Source organism: Anarhichas minor, unplaced genomic scaffold, assembly GCF_050575085.1.
Source record: "Anarhichas minor isolate MPS153535 unplaced genomic scaffold, ASM5057508v1 ptg000056l, whole genome shotgun sequence".
In the NCBI taxonomy this organism is placed as follows: domain Eukaryota; kingdom Metazoa; phylum Chordata; class Actinopteri; order Perciformes; family Anarhichadidae; genus Anarhichas; species Anarhichas minor.
Genome location: NW_027466502.1, coordinates 642440 through 658702, shown reverse-complemented (window position 1 = coordinate 658702; position 16263 = coordinate 642440). Strand labels below are relative to the sequence as shown.

General features: G+C 40.5%; 1 protein-coding gene across 1 annotated transcript in view; it reads left to right on the top strand.

Annotated features, from left to right (window-relative positions):
* Positions 1-15875: 15875 nt before the first annotated feature.
* The window catches only part of magixa (MAGI family member, X-linked a), a 33125-nt gene continuing 32737 nt past the window's right edge, over positions 15876-16263 (top strand). Inside the window, exon 1 of the mRNA XM_076076386.1 lies at positions 15876-16192. The gene's annotated coding sequence lies outside the window, so the exon portion shown is untranslated. The remainder of the gene's footprint in view (positions 16193-16263) is intronic.

Below are 16263 nucleotides of genomic sequence, written 5' to 3'. Positions count from 1 at the left end.
AACTAAGTAGTTTTATTGTCTAAACCCGACTAAGTCGTTTAGTTTTCTGAACCTGACTAAGTAGTTTAGTTGTCTAAACCTGACTAAGTAGTTTTGTTGTTTAAACCTAACTAAGTAGTTTAGTTGTCTAAACCTAACTAAGTAGTTTAGTTGTCTAAACCTAACTAAGTAGTTTTGTTGTCTAAACCTAACTAAGTAGTTTTGTTGTCTAAACCTAACTAAGTCGTTTAGTTTTCTGAACCTGACTAAGTAGTTTAGTTGTCTAAACCTGACTAAGTAGTTTTGTTGTTTAAACCTAACTAAGTAGTTTAGTTGTCTAAACCTAACTAAGTAGTTTTGTTGTCTAAACCTAACTAAGTAGTTGTGTAGTCTCAACCTAACTAAGTAGTTTTGTTGTCTAAACCTAACTAAGTAGTTTAGTTGTCTCAACCTAACTAAGTAGTTGAGTTGTCTCAACCTAACTAAGTAGTTTTGTTGTCTAAACCTAACTAAGTAGTTTTGTTTTCTGAACCTAACTAAGTAGTTTAGTTGTCTAAACCTAACTAAGTAGTTTTGTTTTCTGAACCTAACTAAGTAGTTTTGTTGTCTAAAAAAAATTGTTTCTCAACATGGTATTGTACGTTTCTGGAAGCGTCATTTGAGGCTTAAATGAAACATTCTTTTTAGTTCAGAAACATCAACATTTAACATATCTGGGCGACTGGGTTGAGCTGCTGTCACTGTGAGCCGGCTTCCCTCGGTTAGCTTAGTCTTGAGTCTCAACTTAAAAAACAGAGTGTGGCTGGTGAGTTTAGTCTCTAAGTTACATCAGAGCTGAGAAAATCAGCGGCTTGGTATATTTTCTGGAAACACTCCCTCACTGATGCACTTGAACTCTGGAAACAGAGACACATCGCAGCTGCATCACCACACAATGATAGCGCACCTTTCAAAATAAAGCTTCCTGTGCTATGACCGACTATGATCTGAACACTAACTGATGGAACGAGATTACACATGTTCTATAAACAGCAGAATACTCCTTTAAAGTCTTCCCTCTCCTGAACTCAGAGCTGGCAGCATCCCAGCAGGTTTGTAATCCGACCAATCAGCAGCTGAGGTTTGGACAGTGCAGGTCACATGACTGTGGGTCACATTGTTTCTTCCTGTGGAGGAGCTGCTTCACCCGCAGGACGCCAAGAACCGACTAATTATCCCCGAATTATCCAGAGTCAACTCACATCATCATGGCAACAGAGAGAGAGAGAGAGAGAGAGAGAGAGAGAGAGAGAGATAAAGATAGTGTGTGTGTGTGTGTGTGTGTGTGTGTGTGTGTGTGTGTGTGTGTGTGTGTGTGTGTGTGATGGTGAAGCAGGGCATCCCATCACTCGCACACAACCCTTCATCCGCCTTGTTAACTTTCCACTTTTCACTGCCCAGTCTCTAACTGTGTGTGTGTCAAACTGCCCTCCAGCCTGGTCCAGCTGGAAGGTCGTCAGTTAATTTGGTTTCTCTTCTTGTTCTCAGATCTCAGACTCAAGGCAGCAGAAGTCTTTAGTACTGAATCTGATCAATAAATCCTCATGTTTAATATCATCGTCTCATATCAATAAATCCTCATGTTTAATATCATTGTCTCATATCAATAAATGCTGATCTTTAATATCATCGTCTCATATCAATAAATCCTCATGTTTAATATCATCGTCTCGTATCAATAAATCCTCATGTTTAATATCATCGTCTCGAATCAATAAATCCTCGTTTAATATCATCGTCTCGTATCAATAAATCCTCATGTTTAATATCATCGTCTCATATCAATAAATCCTCATGTTTAATATCATCGTCTCATATCAATAAATCCTCATGTTTAATATCATCACCTCATATTTCTTCAGATTATTAGACATTAACAACACCTAATAATGATGCTGATCATCATCAGCTGCTTGTTGATGATGTCACATCAACAAACTCGTTCACTTCATTTCGTTTTTACTGAAATATTTCGTCATAGTTTTTGTTTTCGGATATGTTATATTTTATTTTATTTTTTATTTTATATAATCCAACTAAAGAATATTTTTTATTGTAGTTTTCTTTGATGAACTACATCACATTAAGTTGATTTATGAGGTTTAAATATAATATTAGATTGTCGTTTATCTTCATCTCACTGATTGTAATCAGAAGAGAGGAGGACCCAGTGTGGAGCCCTGTGGGACACCAGATACCTCATTTATTCAATATTTAAACAATAAGTCTTGTTTATTTATTTATCTTGTTTATTGATCATCTCTAAACTTTCCTGATGATCGTTGTCACCTCATCACATTTGATCCGTCACAGGGATTGTTACCGCTGAGTCTCCCTGACGGTGCATTCAAGGACACAAAACAGACCAAATGGACTTTTTCATCATGTTTGGTTTCTGTCTCCTGAAGTCTCTAAAGGTTCCTCTGAGCTTCAGATAAAGTTCAGATAAATCCGTTTCATGGAACAAAGGGCGGATTAACTCCGCTGCCATGGTAACCGATGATGTCACGTGTGTTAATGCTCATTTCCATCACAACGTTATCAGAAGGGGGGGTCTGATCCTCCGTCAGGATCCAGAGGATCAGACCCAGGGGGGGGAAGAGGAGAGGAAGAGGAAGAGTAGGAGGAGAGGAAGAGGATGATCTTATTGATCATCTGAACTTAAATCTGATTTTAGAGACAAATACAAAATATTTGATTTAAATCATATTTCTCCTTTTTAATGTTTTTTCTTGTTTAGTCTCGAAGACTTTCAGCTCTTCAGACGTCGAAAAATCAAGTAAAATGATTTATGATCTCTGGTTGAATAACTTTAAAGTGTGAAGACGAGCTGAACCATCAGGACGTCTCACCTGAGGACATGTCACCTGTTTTCTGTGATGACATCACTTTGTGAAATAGGAAGTAGCATGTAGCATGTAGCATGCTAAATCATTCTCATATCAAACCGTCCTCAACGTGTCCGTCAAGGCTTCGACCCTCAGAGGACACCAGCACACTCAGACCACACCTCAGTGTCTTTGTCTCTTTCAACCAGGTGCATCAGTGAGGCCGATGATGTCACACACCTGCCGTGGTCACGTGACCGAACGTCGTTAACGTTGAAGTGAAAACGTCCAAAAACATTTTACTGAAATATAAAATAACATAATGAGAACAATAAATCATATTATTTTATCTTCCACCTTTCTCTTCATACTGAAAGATAGATGAGAATTATATATTTATTCATTATTATTATAATATAATTATTATTATATTTATTGATTTAATCATCATTATTACTATAATTATTTACTTAATTACTTAATTATTTACTTATTATTATTATGTATTTAGTGTTAGTATTATTAATAGAAAATATTTATTATTATTACTATTATTGTTATTAGAATTATTATAATCATTATTATTATTATATGTGCATCTTTAATAACTAGAGCTCTCTACTGTCATTTCAGCATATTTGATTATTGTCCCATCTTTTAGGAGAATATTGATTTTAAATATAGACTTAGAACATGAAGAAGACCACGAGATGTGGCTGAAAGCTAGTAGGGAATAGTTAAGTAAGTATGAACTTTCACTTTATTCAGAATCAAACTTTGAGTGTTTCTGTCTGATGTGGACAAAATAAGAAGAACAGCGATTGTTTTTTAGAATAAACAAATTTTAAAGTTCATCATTCTTACTTCTGTTTCTCTCCTCGTACATCTCGGAAGGTTTCTCTCTCTCAGCTGCTCTGAACGCCAACAATCATCTTCAATCCACTCGCCCTCCGATGGCTCCGAACGCTCCGATCGCTCCGATCGCTCCGATCCTCATCAGCTGATTCTTCTGATTTACAAACACAAACACAGCGTTTCAGCTGCGATGATGTGAAACAAAGATTAATCCACTTCTTCTTCTTCTTCTTCTTCTTCTGCAGCTGCCGATCAATTAATCAATTTTTTGATTTTACATCCAAAAGCAAAAAACCAGAGGAGAGAAAATAAATCCAGAGAGGAGAAAAAATTCTGCTTCTTTTTTCAGCTTCACTTCACTAATCTGACTCTGACTCTCTTCATCTATCCGTTCATCTCTCTCTCTCCATCACCTCCTAACTCCTCCTCTCATCCCTCATCCATCTCTCTCTCTCTCTCTCTCTCTCTCTGTCCCTCTCTCTCTCTGTCTGTCTGTCTCTCTCTCCCTCTCTCTCTCTCTCTCTCTGTCTGTCCCTCTCCCTCTCTCTCTCTCTCTCTCTGTCTGTCCCTCTCTCTCTCTCTCTCTCTCTCTCTCTGTCTGTCTGTCCCTATCTCTCTCTGTCTGTCTGTCTCTCTCTCCCTCTCTCTCTCTCTCTCTCTGTCTGTCCCTCTCTCTCTGTCTCTCTGTCTCTCTCTCTCTCTCTCCTCCCAGTTGGGGATTAAAGAGCTCGGAGTGTTAAAGGGGAGGGCAGCTAGAACATTAAAGGCAAACAAGAGAATAAAAATCATCAGGTTTTATATTTTTTATTAAAAACTAGTTATATTGGGATAAATATTTCCTGTGATTTATTTCTATTTATAATAATAATATATATATATATTTTTTTTTAATTATATTTCCTCAGGTGGGCACAGGTGTATATCTCTTCTCGGACCCTTTAATGTCCCCACATGGAGAAAAAAAACAATATGAAATTGATTATTTTTTATTTAAAATTTTCTTCAGGAACTCACAACAAAATTCTGGTACCAGCATATTTGTTCCAGATTCAAGTGGAGTCTCCGGTCCCCCTTTTTTAAGGATGTGAACCACCAGCCGGTCCCAGAACCTCCATGTGATGCTGAAGAGACGTTGGCTAATGTTGGCTAACTTTATCTTACATTGGCTAACTTTGGTTTACATTGGTTAATGTTGGCTAAGCTTTGATAACTTTGGCTAATGTTAGCTAATGTTAGCTTACGTTGGCTAATGTTGGTTAACTTTGGCTAATGTTGGTTAATGTTGGCTACTCCTAGGCTAAAGTTGGATAACTTATGCTAACATTGGCTAACTTTGGCTAACATTGGCTTATGTTGGCCAATGTTGACTTACGTTGGCTTACAATGGCTAACGTTGGCTTACAATGGCTAACGTTGGCTTACATTGGCTAACATTGGCTTACGTTGGCTAACGTTGGCCTACATTGGCTACAATGGCTAACGTTGGCTTACGTTGGCTTACATTGGCCAACGTTGGCTTACAATGGCTAATGTTAGCTAACGTTGGCTAATGTTGGCTAAACACGGCTAACTTTGCCTAACTTTGGCTTACGTTGGCTAACATTGGCTAACATTGATTAATGTTGGCTACTCCTAGGCTAACGTTGCCTACTCCTAGGCTAAAGTTGGCTAACTTATGCTAACGTTGGCTAACTCTGGCTAACGTTGGCTTACATTGGCTAACGTTGACTTACGTTGGCTTAGATTGGCGAACGTTGGCTTACAATGGTTTACGTTGGCTAACGTTGACTTACGTTGGCTTAGATTGGCGAACGTTGGCTTACAATGGTTTACGTTGGCTAACGTTGGCTAATGCTAGTCTTACGCTGCTCAGTGTTGTCATGACATCTTGTATAGTTTCCTCGAGGAAGATGAAGAGAGGAGGAGGTTGAGGAGGAAAGATGAAGGTGAAGGAGGCGGATTGAGGTGAAACATTTCACTTCTTGACTTTGTTTTGAAATTGAACCTGAAGATTTCATCAACCAACAGATTAAACTGTAATACACTGTGTGTGTGTGTGTGTGTGTGTGTGTGTGTGTGTGTGTGTGTGTGTGTGTGTGTGTGTGTGTGTGACCTCAGTGAAGGTCGATGTTTCATCATCAGACTCTTTGATCTTTACCTCCCAACTGATGTTTGTTGCTGATTATTAAAACTCTTGATTCATGTGAAGAAGAACTCGTTACATTATTTTATTATTAGATGAACTCAAAGGCATTTCTTCGGGTACTAACGTATTTTAACTAAGTTATGGTATCAGGTACTAATGTATTTTTTGTATTAGTGTATACATATATGTATATATATATACATATATGTATATTGTTACAACCCGGCACAAAGGCTGCAACATAAGGGAGACAAGACGAGTTAAAATTAATAAATCTACATTTATTTAAAGAACATAAACCAAACTAAACAAATAAGCAGCCGTGTCAACCAAAGAAGAGCAGGAGCCATGTTGAGATGGTAAGTTTATCTATCTGTCACCAAACCAGGATCAGGTGGGGCTCATCAGCTGCTGATCAACATCCTGAAAGACAGAATAGAGGGCAAACAGGACAGAGACCCCTAGTGGAAGGGAGGGGTCGTCACACCCCCTCCATAAAAACAGTGTTCCCACCAGGAATACCAACATAAACTACATTCAATGCAAACTACATATAAATTTCAAATTTACATAATTCCTACCACCGGTTGTAGTGCATCCCCCCACCCCTCCCCCCCCCCCCCCCCCCCCAAGCTCTCCAACCAATCTCCACTCTGCAACTCCAACACGAGGAGAAGCATCTAAGCGTGAGAGGTGAAAAGGAAGGAAGGCCAGAGAATCTACACTGTAATATGGAACAGCACATGACAGGAGGACCAGTCCATGCAATGGAGATGCAAGAACGAGTGGTGAACACACAGAACTGGAATTTCCACAACTACCAGCTAACAGAAAACACAGAACCAAAGTACCATAAACGCTAATCCGAAGTAGCATCGTACAGTTCACCACATCCCTCCTTTAACTACCGACTTGCTGACCATACAAACCATTACTGCACACTGTGCAGCAGCAGTCTTCAGGTTCTCAAGTCAAAGAGCTGCAAGGTAACTGGGTCCAATACCCAGACACCCAACAGGCTGTGCACTGCTCTCATTACCGAGTCCAGAACGAACGTAAACATGTCCTGTTTCGGATGTATAGCTTGAGAGGCACTTTGTGCTCCATTTTCTTCACCGATTGCCATCGAAGGGTAAGTAATATTAATCTATATCAAAGAAAATGACAGCGAAAAGACCAGAAAGTGCCTCTCAATCGATACATCCGAACCAGGACAATAGCGGCTTGCGCAGTCTAGACCAGGACACAGTTACGTTACCCAGAAACCTCTAGAACATGATCATCATCACCAAAACATGCAGTTAGCAGGAAACACCAGAAACTATCGTTTCCCTCAGTAAAGCCAGGAACAAACGCTTCAAGCCTTTGACCAACAGCATCCAACTCAAATCTGACACCCAACGAACAGCGCTCCAATAACTCCTCAAAGAATTCCTCCACAGAAACCACAACAGAGGAAACAAACTGGCTCAAAGGCTGCAACATACGGGAGACAAGACAGGTGGTAGAAGTCATAAATATACATTCAAAGAACAGATGACTAAACTAAACAAACAAACAAACAAACAAAACAGTGTGACTGTGTGTGTGTGTCTGTGTACGACTGTGTGTGTGTGTGAGACTCTGTGTGTGTGTGACTCTGTGTGTGTGTGTGTGTGTATGACTGTGTGTGTGTATGTGTGAGACTCTGTGTGTGTGTGTGACTGTGTGTGTATGTGTGTGTGACTCTGTGTGTGTGACTGTGTGTGTGTGTGAATGTGTGTGTATGTGTGTGTGACTCTGTGTGTGTGTGTGTGTGTGTGTGTGTGTGTGTGACTCTGTGTGTGTGTGTGTGTGTATGTGTGTGTGACTCTGTGTGTGTGTGTGTGTATGTGTGTGTGACTGTGTGTGTGTGTATGTGTGTGTGACTCTGTGTGTGTGTGTGTGTGTGTGTGACTCTGTGAGTGTGTGTGTGTGTGTGTGACTCTGTGTGTGTGTATGTGTGTGTATACAAAATGTGTGTGTGTGTGTGTGTATGTGTGTGTGACTGTGTGTGTGTGTGTATGTGTGTGTGACTCTGTGTGTGTGTGTGTGACTAAGCTTCTATATTAATCCGTTCATAATCCTCCTCTGGACTCTCAGAGAGGATTTACTTCTTTCTCTCTTTTCTATCCGTTTGTTGTTTCTGTCAAAAGAAAATACAAAATAAAATATTTGAAGCCAAATAAAAGTCAGAAATGTATCTTTCTAAACATTATTACAATAATAATAAAGTTATTATTGTAATGAAAAGACCAATAAATCAACACATTCCCAAGTAATTATCAGAGAAAACCGGCAGCTTAAAGAAACATTATTAATAAAGTACATGAGTTCTATTCTGATGTACTTTTGTTTTATTTGAATATTTCAATGTTACGCTTCTTTCTACTTTTTACTGCACTACATTTACTCAAGATATAAAACGTGTGATCAGTTTATTAAATATGATCCATTGTTACAGATAAAAGTAACAAAATAAATAAAATATTTATATTATAAAATAAAGAATATTTATATTACTGCTCAAAAATGTTATATTATGTATTATATAATTTATCAATAATAATGATCCAATGAAAAACAAACAGCAGCCACTTATTATATATATATATATATATATATATATATATATATATGTATTGTTATATATATATATATACAGTATTAGGGGTGTAAAGCTTCACAAAACTCACTGTTCGGTACGTTTTCAATACAGCAGAAAACTATGGATGCCAGAGAAACGTACTTGATTTTAAAATATATTTATTCATTAAAACTAACAAAAAGTTATTCTTTGACTTTGAACAATGAGGGAACTAAACCTGAGTGAACATGGCTCTTCATCTCCATTCAGTGGTCAGGTGATGCGCGTTACAGTCGGGAGATGCCCGTTACAGTCGAGAGATGCCCGTTACAGTAGAGAGATGCCCGTTACAGTCGGGAGATGCGCGTTACAGTCGGGAGATGCGCGTTACAGTCGGGAGATGCGCGTTACAGTCGAGAGATGCCCGTTACAGTAGAGAGATGCCCGTTACAGTCGGGAGATGCGCGTTACAGTCGGGAGATGCGCGTTACAGTCGGGAGATGCGCGTTACAGTCGAGAGATGCCCGTTACAGTCGAGAGATGCGCGTTACAGTCGGGCGATGCGCGTTACAGTCGGGAGATGCGCGTTACAGTCGGGAGATGCCCGTTACAGTCAGGCGATGCGCGTTACAGTCAGGCGATGCGCGTTACAGTCGGGAGATGCCCGTTACAGTCGGGAGATGCGCGTTACAGTCGGGAGATGCGCTTTACAGTCGGGCGATGCGCGTTACAGTCGAGAGATGCGCGTTACAGTCGGGCGATGCGCGTTACAGTCGGGAGATGCGCGTTACAGTCGAGAGATGCGCGTTACAGTCGGGAGATGCGCGTTACAGTCGGGAGATGCGCGTTACAGTCGGGAGATGCGCGTTACAGTCGGGCGATGCGCGTTACAGTCGGGAGATGCGCCTTACAGTCGGGAGATGCGCGTTACAGTCGGGAGATGCGCGTTACAGTCGGGCGATGCGCGTTACAGTCGGGCGATGCGCGTTACAGTCGGGAGATGGGCGTTACAGTCGGGCGATGCGCGTTACAGTCGGGCGATGCGCGTTACAGTCGGGCAATGCGCGTTACAGTCGGGTAGCTTTGTATAGCCCTCGACGTCCAGGCATCCGCTGTCAGAGCAACAGCGGGATCCCCGGACATTTGATTCTCCACTCGTGCTTTTGTTTTCTTGAATTACAGTTTGGCTGAAATGGGCTCGTGAAGGAATTGTGTAACGGGGCTCAATAACATTCAGCAGGTTCATGAAGCTGCGTTTACCACTACAGAGTCCGGTCTCATGTCCGCGGCTATAAATGTACCAATTGCCGTGGTGATGGCTTTAGCCCTGTTCTATCGGTAGTGAACAGCTGCTTAAATGCTTCGGGGAGAGTTTGAAGCTTGTGTGCTGCTCCAGGTTTTCGTTTAGTTCCACCCACTGCCACACTGGGGTGATGTCGGCGTAAATGTGTTAACATGTTTGAGGTATTCCCACCGATGTAGCCTACACTCGTGTAGCAAATGCGACATAGTGTTGTTTTTTTATCCACCACTCTCTAGCCCTCATAGTTCACAGAGAAACCAAAGTGGCTCCAAACACCAGACCTGCAGGTCGTTGGAGGATCTTCTATTTCTGGTCTATTACTAGCCATATTGCACCGAGCTAGCTTCGTGTAGCGTGTCACAGCGCAAAAGTGCCCGACTGGAGTAGAATGTTTTTCTTTGGTGGTGGGCGTGTCAGAGAGCACGCTGTCCGTTACGTCATGTGGGTTGCCAGTTTGAGAACAGTGGCTCCACCGAAAACATAATATTTCCCACAATTTAAGCTTCTGCATTTTCCAAATGCACTGGTATCATTCAAACGTATCGTCATGCGTACCGAACCGTGAGCCTCGTACTGAACGGTTCAATATGAATACGTGTATCGTTACACCCTTTTACAGTATATATATGTATTTATATCACCAAACATCATATATATATATATATATATATATATATATATATATATATAAATATAAATATAAATATATATATATAAATTTATATATATATAAATATAAATATATATATATATATAAATATAAATATATATATATATATATATATATATATATATATATATATATATAAATATAAATATATATATATATATATATATATATATATATGTGTTGGATCTGAACTGTCTTGATGGTTTGTCATTAAATAAAAATAAAAATAAATCTGGATAAAACAGTTTTGTGTCTTTTTCTGTCTTTGTGTCTGAATCTTTTTTCATAAATCTCCGATAATCCTCTCTGGATGATGTCATCACTCAGACTGTAAGCAGAGCTCTGCTGCCTCCTGCTGGAGAAGAGGAGGAAGAGGAAGAGGAGACAAAAAATAGAGAGGAGAGAGAGAGGAGGAGAGAGAGAAAGAAAAGAGAAAAAATAGAGGAGGAGGTAGATTGTAAAATTTGAATTGCAAGACTTTTACTGTCACTGAGTATTTCTACACTGTAGTATTAATACTTGCTGCAGAAGACAATATGTGTACTTCTTCGATCACTCATGGTCCAAAAAAACAAAAACACACACACTCAGAGGTCATTAGCCCTCAGATAAAGACACTAATGGACCTGAGTGTGTGTGTGTGTGTGTGTGTGTGTGTGTGTGTGTGTGTTTCCTTAGAGACCAGCTGTCAGTACAAGTACTACAGTTTAGAGCATTTGTTCTGATGCAGAGAGGTCTTTGTGGTGAGAGAAGAATTCAGATCTTTTATTGCAGTAAAAGTACTAATACTATACTGACTTCAGTAAAAGCATCATCTACAGAGTGTCCTTAAAGTATTATTGTGACTGTTGAATATATTATTAGGGCCCGTGCACCGACGGAGTCGGAGCGGAGGACCTATTGTTCTTCTAATGTTTATTATTATTATCGTACCTGTTTCGTCGCAAAAAGGAGGTGCTTGGGATACTGGAAAACTTCTGAAATTTGGCACGCAAGCCAGAATTTGCGAAAATTGCAGTCTGATTGGGGTGTCCAGCTGCGGTATGAAATATTGGCTCGATAGCGCCCCCTATTGAGTAGCCCCAACATTGTGTTTCACCTAGCTGTATGAAATTTGGTAGGTATGTGGATCGTGATGGGACGCACAGAAAATCCTCTTGGAATTTTTCTCTAAATCAAACAGGAAGTCGGCCATTTTGAATTTTATGACGTTTTTGGACCGTTTCAAGGCCTCGTACTTAAACGAACTCCTCCTAGAGATTTAACCCGATTGACTTCAGATTCGGTCAGTATGCTCTTGAGACCTTGGCAGTGAAAAGTTACTCAAAGATCAAAAAGTTATCGAACTATGTGTCCGTGGCGTGGCGTCAAAAAAACACCATTCGCCATGAAACAGGAAGTTGTTGTAACTCGACCGTACATTGTCTAATCTGCTCCAAATCTCTCATATGTCATAACATCCTGACCCGGAACACATCTATATGACAATTTAGAATCATAGTCATAGCGCCACCTAGTGGCAACCGGAAGTTAAAGTCTTTATACTTTGTCTTGTTTCTCTTAGTAGGTAAATCAGATCACATCACACAGAAGTTCATAATGCCAGTTCATGAAGCTTTTGATGTTTCGTTGAACGCCGTTGCCGTGGCGACGCAGTTTTCGCCGTGAAAAACTAAGGTCATTTTGAGAGGCTAGAAATGCTCGAAACATAAGCAAACTTGGCACACAGATTTAAAACCAAAAGTGTAATTACATATTATGGTTTTAATGCTTCACAGTGGCAAGTCGGCTCATTAGCACCCCCTACAACATCTCGACAAAGCAGCCCTCGCAGTACGTTTGACCTAGATGTATGAAATTTGGCAGGCACATGTATCACATGTGGACTTAAATAAAAGTGTCTTGGGACCATGCTCTAAACCCAACCGGAAGTCAGACATTTTGAATTTTGTATGAATTCTTTGTGTCGTTTTTTTCATTTCCAGGTGCTCTACTTTAACGAACTCCTCCTAGGGAAATAATCGAATCAACTCCAAATTTGGTCAGAACAATCTAAAGACCTTTGTGATGAAAAGTTACTCAAAGGTTATTTTGTGGAAGGCCGTTGCCGTGGCGATACATTCTTCGCCATGAAAAATGAAGGTGTTTTTGAGGGGCTAAACATGCTCCAACCAGAACCAAACATGGCACACACATTTAAAATCATACATGTGGTTGTCTGATGTGTTTTTAATGCTTCAGAGTGGCAAGTTGGCTCAATAGCGCCCCCTACAAAATGTCGCTAATGCATCCCTCGCAGTACGTTTGACCTAGATGTATGAAATTTGGCAGGCACATGTATCATATGGAGAAAGTCTGTTGGGACCATGCTCTAAAATCAAAAGGAAGACGGACATTTTGATTTTTGTGTGAATTTTCCCATGATTTCTCGTCGCTATACTTTAACAAACTCCTCCTAGGGACTTTGTCAGAACCACTTCAAATTTGCTCATTACAATCTAAAGACCTTTGCAATTAAAAGATACTCAAAGCTTTACGTTTGATGAAATGGCGTAGCCGTGGCGGCCATTGTAAGTTGATGTAACTCCACTGGATTTGCTCAAATCAGTCCCAAACTTGCCATACTTGATAACACTCATGGCCTGAGGATGTCTACAAGCCAATTTTCACTCAAACTGAATCCGATTTACATGATGTGGTCTATACTTGATGTAGAGCAACATAATGCATGTTTGTGCATGTTATATAACTTGTTGTTATATATATATATATATATATATATATATATATATATATATATGTATACATATATATATATGTATACATATATACAGGTGCTGGTCATATAATTAGAATATCATCAAAAAGTTGATTTATTTCACTAATTCCATTCAAAAAGTGAAACTTGTCTATTATATTCATTCATTACACACAGACTGATATATTTCAAATGTTTATTTCTTTTAATTTTGATGATTATAACTGACAACTAAGGAAAATCCCAAATTCAGTATCTCAGAAAATTAGAATATTGTGAAAAGGTTCAATATTGAAGACACCTGGTGCCACACTCTAATCAGCTAATTAACTCAAAACACCTGCAAAGGCCTTTAAATGGTCTCTCAGTCTAGTTCTGTAGGCTACACAATCATGGGGAAGACTGCTGACTTGACAGTTGTCCAAAAGACGACCATTGACACCTTGCACAAGGAGGGCAAGACACAAAAGGTCATTGCAAAAGAGGCTGGCTGTTCACAGAGCTCTGTGTCCAAGCACATTAATAGAGAGGCGAAGGGAAGGAAAAGATGTGGTAGAAAAAAGTGTACAAGCAATAGGGATAACCGCACCCTGGAGAGGATTGTGAAACAAAACCGATTCAAAAATGTTGGGTAGATTCAGAAAGAGTGGACTGCAGCTGGAGTCAGTGCTTCAAGAACCACTACGCACAGACGTATGCAAGACATGGGTTTCAGCTGTCGCATTCCTTGTGTCAAGCCACTCTTGAACAACAGACAGCGTCAGAAGCGTCTCGCCTGGGCTAAAGACAAAAAGGACTGGACTGCTGCTGAGTGGTCCAAAGTTATGTTCTCTGATGAAAGTACATTTTGCATTTCCTTTGGAAATCAGGGTCCCAGAGTCTGGAGGAAGAGAGGAGAGACACACAATCCACGTTGCTTGAGGTCCAGTGTAAAGTTGCCACAGTCAGTGATGGTTTGGGGTGCCATGTCATCTGCTGGTGTTGGTCCACTGTGTTTTCTGAGGTCCAAGGTCAACGCAGCCGTATACCAGGAAGTTTTAGAGCACTTCATGCTTCCTGCTGCTGACCAACTTTATGGAGATGCAGATTTAATTTTCCAACAGGACTTGGCACCTGCACACAGTGCCAAAGCAACCAGTACCTGGTTTAAGGACCATGGTATCCCTGTTCTTAATTGGCCAGCAAACTCGCCTGACCTTAACCCCATAGAACATCTATGGGGTATTGTGAAGAGGATGATGCGAAATGCCAGACCCAACAATGCAGAAGAGCTGAAGGCCACTATCAGAGCAACCTGGGCTCTCATAACACCTGAGCAGTGCCACAGACTGATCGACTCCATGCCACGCCGCATTGCTGCAGTAATTCAGGCAAAAGGAGCCCCAACTAAGTATTGAGTGCTGTACATGCTCATACTTTTCATGTTCATACTTTTCAGTTGGCCAAGATTTCTAAAAATCCTTTCTTTGTATTGGTCTTCAGTAATATTCTAATTTTCTGAGATACTGAATTTGGGATTTTCCTTAGTTGTCAGTTATAATCATCAACATTAAAAGAAATAAACATTTGAAATATATCAGTCTGTGTGTAATGAATGAATATAATAGACAAGTTTCACTTTTTGAATGGAATTAGTGAAATAAATCAACTTTTTGATGATATTCTAATTATATGACCAGCACCATATATATATATATATACAGCAGGGGTAGCCTACACGGTGCCCGCGGGTGTGTGTGTGTGTGTGTGTGTTTGTGTGTGTGTAGAGGTCCTGCGCGTGCAGATTAAACAGCAGTGCACGCATATTCCTTTGACGAGTGCTTTCACATCACTCCGCGCAGAATATCTCTGCTCGCGCGTGCAAAATTGATGAGCGACTACATCTCTGCTCTTCTACTCGCAAAACCTTCACCTGCTCGCGAGCTAAGTGGGCGGGCCCAGTCACTATTGTATAACTACATTTAATTGGTTAGAATCCTGGTCTTTGGATTGGCCGGATATCAATCTGACATAACTGATCATTTGTATAAACATGGACAGAGTTCATGATTTGTTCAAAAAGGTTGTGGTTTGTACAAACGAGACATGATGTGAAGATGTGACAGTTCATGATTTCATACAAAATATTGGAAGTGATCATTTGTACAAAAATATAACAGATGTGATTTTGAACAAAATACACAATCATTGTTATGATTATTGTGAGGAATAATTCACATCAACATGTGATCAGACAGTCTCTTCACATGTATTATTATTATTATTAAAGGTGATCTGTGCAACTTTGTTATTCATGAAGTTTGTATCAAACAAGTAGCTCTTCGTATCCTTGAAGTAGCTCTCAGTTTCAAAAGGGTTGGTGAGCCCTGATATACAGCATACTGACCTCAGAGAGGAAGATTCTGATGATGATGAGCAAACGTGAAGCATTGATGACGAGGGTTTGGATTCCCGACTTCAGTATCTCTGTCCACACTGCTGTCTACACACACACACACACACGCTGATGTCAGCCTATTACCCTGAATACCCTACTCGTCACACAGACTCCTCCCTCCTGGAGGAGGAGCTCTCCCACTCACTTCCTACCTTTTTCCTTCCTGGTGCCCCGCCCCCCTCCACACACACACACACACTTCCTTTATCATCACTCTCTCTTCCTTATTGCCAGAGAGACAGAGAGAGAGAGAGACATTAGCTTCCTGTGTGTAGTAAAGCTCCATTAAACTACCTGCAGGCATCACACGCACGCACTGTGCAAACACAAACGTAGTGTGTGTGTGTGTGTGTGTGTGATCTTCAACCTTTAAGCACTTTGCATTTTTACCTGCAGTGGACATCACGCACTGTCACGCGTACACGCGCTCCCATCGTCGTGCACGCTCGCGCATGCACGCACGCACGCAGCAGCACCGAGGGAGCGATCAATACACTAAAAGCCCGGAGAGGGATTTTCTCTTTACCGGAGCGGAGAGAAAGAACCGGAGGAAAACGGCAGGAACCATGAAGGTAACGGAACACCGGGGTCCCGGTTTGTTTGTTCTGTTTCTGTGTGCACGAGGCACCGGGGCGCGTTCTCG